Below are 8,802 nucleotides of genomic sequence, written 5' to 3'. Positions count from 1 at the left end.
CACTGTCAGTACGTTTCTCATCACTTTAAACTTAACAACTTTTATAATACACGCTATAAATCACAGCGATTCACAATTTTGCTCTCTACGAGTGCAAAACACACATTAGCTCGAAAGAGAATCGTAAAGTACCCGAAACTCACCGTAACTACTGTTCGCTTATCTTCCTGGCGTTTCTCTGCCAGGCTTATATACTAACAAAGAGGCATCTCCAACATTCGCGGAGTTCTCCGATTATTCAAGAAATTTACCACACATGCTCCCAGCGTCACGTGACTTCTGCTCTCGTAACACTGCCCTTTCCTTAGTATTGTTCGTCTCGAACAATAGCCACTTACATTAAACCACTAAATAATTAGCAATAACTTAATTAAATGTACAGAATTTACAAACACAAAATGAAAATACAACAAAGCCTCTTAATTTTACAGGACATTTCTTCTTTCGTACTGGTCTCCGTCTCATTGGCTTCTGCTTCACGTGGTATTCATCTGCTCCATCAGGAAATGCTCCATTATCGGTAGCAGTCACATCAGTGGTAGTAACTTTATTAAGGGCTTCACTGTTTTCCCTCTCAAAACCAGGCCGAGTTTCTTCTCCAACAGTGGCTTTTTCAGGTGACACGTCTTCAGCAGCGTCATTTGTTCTGTTGTTCATTTCGTTCCAACTGAAATGTCCTGTACAGTGATAACACCAATGCCTGTTGGCATGCACCACCTTCAGCTTACCTCGCCGACCACATTTTATTCGGAAAGTCACGTCTGAGAGACGATCCACTATGTCATATGGGCCTTCCCATGGAGAAGACAACTTAGGAGACTTCCCTTTGGTCTTCCTGAGATTATACAACCACACCTCGTCTCCTGGTACAAAGCTGACTTCAGTAGATTTCTTATCATAAGATAACTTCATTGAATCAGAAGACGTTTTCAAGTTTGAACGCACTTGATGGTGAATATCATCCATCCTTTCAGATAACACTTTCACAAACTCCGGCACATTTTCATGCAACTCTTCGTAAGGTGGGCGTCCTGTTATCAGGTCCACTGGCAACCGAAGATCCCGACCAAATATCAGCTTTACTGGAGTGTATCCAATGGCTTCATGCTCTGCTGTTCTATAGGCCATCAATAATGGAGGGAGTAAGACATCCCAGTCATCTTGGCGACTATTACAAAACTTTGCCAACTCCTGTCCCAGTGTCCAGTTGTACTTTTCTACCATTCCATCAGACTGTGGGTGAAGTGGCGTTGTCCTGGTCTTTCGTATGCCAAACAATTTGCAGCATTCATGGAACACAACTGATTCAAAGTTACAGCCTTGATCAGAATGCAGTTTGTATGGCATACCAAACCTGAAGAAGAAATCACCAATAGCCGAAGCGACAGTTGTAGCTTCCTGATTTGGTGTTGCATATGCCTCAGGCCACTTGGTGAAATAATCCATCACCACACAAATGTGTTTCCAGCACGAGTTTGGGGCAAAGGACCAGCAATGTTAATGGCTACTCCTTCCATTGGTGCACCAATTTGATATAACTTCAGAATTGTAAATTACCCGAAACTCACCGTAACTATTGTTCGCTTAACTTCCTGGCTTTTCTCTGCCAGGCTTATATACTAACAAAGAGGCACTTCCAACATTCGTGGAGTTCCCCGATTATTCGAGTAATTCACCACGCATGATCCCAACGTCACGTGACTTCCGCTGTCGTAGCATAAACATAATACTACTGTCTGTTGTCTGTCCATGTTGCTACTTCGCAGGGTGTGGAGGTTAATTAGGTCCATGCGGGGGTACATACAAATTTTCAGTTTTGCATTTTGCGTTTTGCGGTTTAATGGGTGTTTTTGACAATTACATATAAGAGACGCAACTTTCATGTCCTAAGATAACCTTTCATTAATCATGAATTAACATAACTTCCGTCCAGGGGACGTGTACTTCAGCTAGTAAGTAAATATTTTACAATATTTATTTCATTAATTTGACAGGTTAGTTTGAAAGTGAAAGGTAAAACTCAAAGGTTTCATGCTATATTTGGTGCCATTTTCTGTTACCTGAGCACCATATTATAGTTACTTTACACAACTTCGTGCAGTAATCAATAAAGCACTTTGATCTCCTTTATCTTTTTTATGTGACATTTAATTTCATAATAATCTTGTAGCCTAATTCGTAAACAATGATCAGTATGTATTCCTTCTTCTTTCCCTATTGATGTTAAAAATAGCTTAAATTGTAGATCATTAGCTTACAAATGCAACGCGCATGGATAAAACTAGACATTTAATTTTATAAGTGAACGACCTGACATTTTACTCTGAGAAAAATGTTGCCCAACTAATGCCGCAAATTTTGGTTCAATAGCACATGAATTATACACGATATTCTTTAAGTTCGTACCAAAAGAGAGCTCTGTAAATGACGAATGAAAAGTAACTTCCAGACATACACATCTTTTATTAATAAATTTGATGCTTTATGCACAGAAATCTAAAGATCATTATCAAGAAAGAATAATAATTGTATCAAATATTTTGAATTTAGTTAATTTTTTGATTGCTTCATATTTCTGCAATAGATTTTGTTTGGACATTTATTTTCGAGACTTTTTTTTTATTCGTAAATGGTTAATACAATGGCACACTGACACGTCTGCGGACTTACAATGCTAGAAACCGGATTTCGATACCCGTGATGGGCAGAGCACAGATAGTCTATTGTGTAGCTTTGTGCTTAAACTACAAAACAACAACAACAAAAAATCCCACCACAAATATTAGTATGCATTGTCCATCAAATTTGTTATAACGTGAAGCGCAATCGGTTACTAAAGAATGGTAAGTGAGACTTTAGCTTCCTTCAGTGAAATATCCGGCATTAGTCTTCCATTACAGATCTATGATGACATTATCTTACCGGAATGCTAATATTAACGGATTGTTTTTTTTTAAAGGATCACTGAATTCACTAAGTACCGGTAAAAAAGGAAATCGCACGTGCGGTTAATATCTCATAAAACAGATAGCAGAAGAACCTAGATAACGATGCTCATTAACGACAGCGAGGATATGACTGATATGATGGGAACTTATGTGTAGAAAAGTATTTTCCATCTTATGTAAATTTAAGGTATTTAAAAAATTTGTGATCTTTAAAAATACCTATATCTCCTTTTGCAGATGCGGTGCGCAAGTTTATTCCTCCCTTGTCATTCATGAATAACAGCTCTAATTAAACATTATGCTTTTTTTGCTGTACGAAGTATTGAATCATTATTGTGGAAGAAGGAAGAACAATTATAATATATTTCCGGGTTGTACTTAAGAAGATGATGTATTAAATTAAATTAAATATGATGCATTAACCGTGGAATTAAAAACTGTATCTAGGATACTTATAAAAACAAGGTTATGATTTTCAACTACTGTGTGTTAGTCTTGTGTATTAAATGGTTGTTTCAAAGGAACTTAAAATGACAACGTTGTGAATGTATCTTACATTTTAGTTTTGATTCTTCAGAAGTCCCCATTATGACACCCGAAAATGAGTTGGTTTTCTGTCGTGAATCACGTATCTCCCATGATTTTTTTTATTCCCAAGAAACTACTGTAGGCTAATTTCTTATGCTCTCACCAGAGGAAAGTCAAGATAATGAAAAATATCGTTTTGTACTTTAAATACACTAATAAATACTTTTTTTGTATTGTAAGATTTTACCCACGTTTATGGTTTCTAAGCATGTTTTATATCTTTGTGGTTGCTTGGGGAAAATGCATTACAAATACAATTAAATAGTTCTATGTGTTTCACTCCATTTACGTGTAAGGTTGCTAAGACAAAACGCAGAAAAATGGATTAGTTTCATTTGATTGAGTGAATAGGTTAGGTACTAAGTTAGCTTTACAAGTTTGAGCTATATTTATGACCATGGTTGATAAAACCATGACGTTATGCAGTGGGGTAGTGTGTACACACTGCGCTTAAAACGATAAGAAGTTTTCTTTACAAAACAGATAATTACCTTTATGTTTTTAGTTTGTACTTAGGACTATGGTTGTTAAGAAAAGAATGCTATGTAATAAGTTAGCTTTAAATGTTTATAGTATATCCGTACCTATAACTGTTAAAAAAAAAGTGCTATGTAATAAGATAGCTTTGTATGTTTACAGTATACTCGTGTCTATGGTTGCTAAGAAAAGAAGTCCATATAATAAGATCACTTTAAATGTTTACAGTGTACCTGCGTCTAGGGTTGTTAAGAAAAGTGTTATACGGTGAGTTACCTTTAGATGTTTATACCGTATCCGTGCCATTAATAGTTAATAATACAATGTTATATAAGTCTGGCTTTATATGTCTGGACTCTACAAATTTATTAAAATGGGTTAGTTCTATGTATTTATAAGGTAATTAAGTCGATATTCTATGAAAAGAAATTTAAAATAATGAGTCAGTTTTATACGCTAAAACTGTACGTCAGAATTCAAACAGTTGGAAGACATAGAAAGAAAACACGAATGTTGTTTTGAGATGTCTTTTATTCACACAACGATCTTGTATTTATACAGGAATTTCAATAATATGCAGCACTGATGCTACTGATTTATTCTTATGAATAAAAGACATCTTTAACACCACACATATAATATTCACTTCACCATTATATGAAGCATAGGCTTACTCTTTCGATTTCCTCAACTTTTTCTTGTCCAGCGTTACTGATGAGGGGTGAATTTCCCCGAAACCGGTACAATTTAGTGACAAGTGGTAAATAGAATGATAGATTAAGATTTACATTTATTTTTAGAAAGAATAAAGATCTAAAGACTGATGGGTATGACATGATTTTTGAAAACAACCCAAGTAGATCTAATTCAAACAGAGAAGCTAACAGAAATACATACTAAACCAAAAGAAGTTAAAACACAATAATACTTGAAAACATTATAGACTATATAATATTAAAAAGTTTTGTTAAGGTGTTAAACATCAATATATCCCTGATGAGTATATTGGGATGGACGGCAACTGCCTGTTGTAAAAAACACAGGTGTAAAGGACAATGTTTGGAAAATCTTCCGTCTTTAGGAAGACATTCGAAACGTCGTCCTCTATACTTGTGTTTTTTTTACAACAGGCAGTTGCCGTCCATCCCAATATGCTCATCATCGATACTCTGCCTAAATAACCTATCAACTAATCAACATGTCTCTTTTTGTAAATAGCTAGATTGTTCTTGTGAAATTAGTTTTACGAACAATACTGTTTGAACATCACCCCTCAGAGTACTAGTTTTTAACAAACTAGATTTTCTCCAAATGCTTCAAAGTAAAGGATAACACTTCAAAAGGAACATGTTTAAATGTTTGAGTTTTCTATGATTGTAAGTTTTAAAAGTTGCTAACCATGCTCACTTCTCAAGCGTAATGTTCTAACAATCTATGTGACATTCCGTTATATAGACTGAAATGATAAAACTAGAGTTAAACTTAAATATATCGCAACGGAGTTTTTTTTTTATGCTATGTAGACACCATACATATATATATTACTTCAAATATCAGTATTGTTTTTCATAAGAAAATGATAGACTTTGCTGGACCAGATTAGAAGTATTTTCTTGGTTTTAACAAGATTGTTTGAATTAGAAGGGACGAACTAGACTTAAAGCTCTAGTAAACAAATGAGAAATATTTTTGTTCACTTGAGTTGCTTCTAGTGTGATTGATGGCCAAACATCAGAGCAGAAATAATTGATGACACTGTGATAGCTATTCTTTAATCCTTCGTGGAGCTCGTAAACGTGATGAACGTCGATGAACAAGCTAAAACGGAGATGTTTAACACCTCATAATTCATCCAGCATTTCCTCTCTGATTCTTTTCGTCCCCATTGTCTAGTCTAGAATCGACCAAATAACATCAATCTTTTACATGCAACTTTGATGGTGAGATAGTTGCCTTAATGTTAAATAATTACGATATGAAAGAGGACGCATTAATTTGAAATCATTCTGTACACAGAGAAGCGTTTTGCAAATCGTTTGTTAAGACATATATAAAATTTGTTTTACTTACTTATCAAATATGTGACTTAGCATGATAGAACGGGATGTTTTTTTCAGACGTTGAGGTGCGGGATGGAAGATGTTTAAAGTTAGTTTCATTCGTAGAATGCAGAGTTTCTTTGATATGCAACGTTTTTACATCAGCTACATTACACAATATCTTGAAATTTGTAGTGGCAAGCTTTCCGTTACAATCTTGTGTAGTGCTGATGATGCACTAACGGAAATTGATCTGCAACTCATTTTCTGAAAGTATTTACTAACTGATATTACATCGTTTGAGTAACTTCTAGGAATTATGTTTTCAACGTAATAATTCTCCATTTTTGTTTTTGTCAGATATATTTCGGGTAATTAGTGAAAAATCTAAATACATAATGACTTTAAATTATATTACTCACATTTATATAATTATTAAGAATTATTAATTACAAGTAATCTAACTTTATAGATTAGAAATAAAATAATTTATAAAATCAACTTATAAGTTAATTATGACAATCTTGTATAACAAATTGACTAAAACTTAATGTTATTAATCATTATACCAGAAGACTACAGCATATAATGATTAAACTGCGTTGAATCATCAGATTGGCCCCCTCGTTCGATGCTGTTGGTCGTAATCCCAGTAATATCTCACGATAAGAGTTCCGGTACCGTAGAATAATCTCCATAAGCGTAATTATAAGTTAAACGTTATTCAAAAATACTATAACCAGTGAGTTTCAATTAAATAAAATAAAATGGTATAAGTTATTGCTGAGTTTTCCTGCTTTTTTCTGTACCTAGTCAATAATTTCCATGAGCTTAGAAACAGGGGAAAGAGAGAACTAAGAAAAACATCGTTTTATCCAAAGTCAAGTTATCTAAATAAACAGACCAAATAAAATATACTTTGTGTACAAATAAAAGTAGGCTGATGTGTATGGAGTTGGACTGAAATTACATCAAATGTTACTGAAATGAAGACAGAATTTTAATTAAGTGTGAGGATGTTTTGGTTATCAACGTAGTTTTTGGGAAACAACTTTGTATTTCAATAATAAACCTAACATTTAACATATACGAGGCGTTTTTTTTTTAGACGAGAAATATTTAACAACGAAAATTTTTAAACTTCCGACATAAGCTTTCAACTTGTATTGCCAAAATAGGGTTAATACCAGAGTTTTGGTTTGGATATTACAAACTCGTGACAGTATTCTTGATTTAATAAGAAATGATTCCATTTATTAAGGCATGTAATTTTTTTAAAACTTGACTTCTGGTTTAATGTTGTAAATCCATTAATTGAAGCGTTTCCCATATGAAAAGAAAGCCAAATTATGGTGATTCGTAAGCAAATAAATCCACCAGTGGGGAAATCTTAGATTGATTTTGTAAATTAGTCCTACTTCAACGGTAGGATAACTCAGAAGAGGAGGGGCTGTGTTTACAAACTGAAATTACTTTTATTAAAGAGAATCGATTTGTCAGGGTTCATGTCTTTAGAAAACAACGCATGAAGCTTGCGAGACTCCACCTTTTCTCTGTAACGATAAATGTGTGGCACCAGAGTGTGTATGTAGCAATAAGATAATCAATTTATTCTATTAACAATAAACACATTTTTAAGTTGTGCCAATAGCAATACTTCTTTATCATATAGGGTCAATGCATGTTGGTTTCCCCAAAACTTTAAACGCACAAAATGTCCATCACGATACAAGAGCAGATGCTATTAGCAAAGAACGATATTAGAACAAAGATTCAAATATCAACGCAATGGTTGATTGGTTAACTAACATGTTGGTTGACAAGGAAAACATTAAACTAAATTCAGATCATTATAGTGACACCGTTTAAGTGTTATTTGAATAAAACTATCCAAACTTTTGTTATCAGCATCATTTATCAGATCTTCCTGGATTTTTATTGTACGGAATAACGTATATAGCTATTTTTAAATTACTTTTAAAGAATTCATCCCAAAGCTAATTATTTTAAAAGGCCAATATAATAAAAAGTTATTTTTTCTTCCCACTAAAGCAGCATTAAAGGTCTGTAATTAACATGTAACTTTTAGTGTTTGTTAAGCAGTGGCTTTCTTTAACCATCATAAAGCTGAAAAATAGTAACTTATTGCGATGATATGAATTAACTGCAATTTTTCTCTTATTACCAAAAACAAACGTTTACAGAAAACTGACAAAGTATTTAAATGATTAAATTGCAATTTAAAGCCATTAAAAACAAATAACACAAAATAAGTTATAACACAACTCAAAAATAATAAATAAATAAAATTTATACCTAACTCTTTCGTAGCTGTTTCAGGAACATTTCATGGCTATTACATGAATATTTTCTGACTATTACAGAAACCTTTTCTGGCTATCACGTTGACCAGAATTAAATTTCTGTCTCTTTGCTTTTAGCCGCAATATAACGGCTCGTAGAACCACTCTGAGTTTTTCAAGTACAAACTTTTAGCTTGTAGCTCCATCATCTCTTGACCGATTTGAGATCTAATTACAGTTTTGGACTTAGAAGGTCAAATCCTTTCGATTGATGTATTTGACTACGCCCAAGGTCTCATAAATTAATTTACTCTAATCTTGCCTAAAATATTCTGATAAAATAGAATCAGGTATACACGCGCCCCACGCTTGGTATTGCTGGCGCACATAAATATATCTAATAAAAGGAAACGACGGCCTCATACATTAATTTACTCTAATCCTGCC

This window comes from Limulus polyphemus, unplaced genomic scaffold, assembly GCF_000517525.1.
Source record: "Limulus polyphemus unplaced genomic scaffold, Limulus_polyphemus-2.1.2 Scaffold76, whole genome shotgun sequence".
NCBI classification, from domain to species: domain Eukaryota; kingdom Metazoa; phylum Arthropoda; class Merostomata; order Xiphosura; family Limulidae; genus Limulus; species Limulus polyphemus.
Note: the sequence above shows the minus strand (reverse complement) of the source record.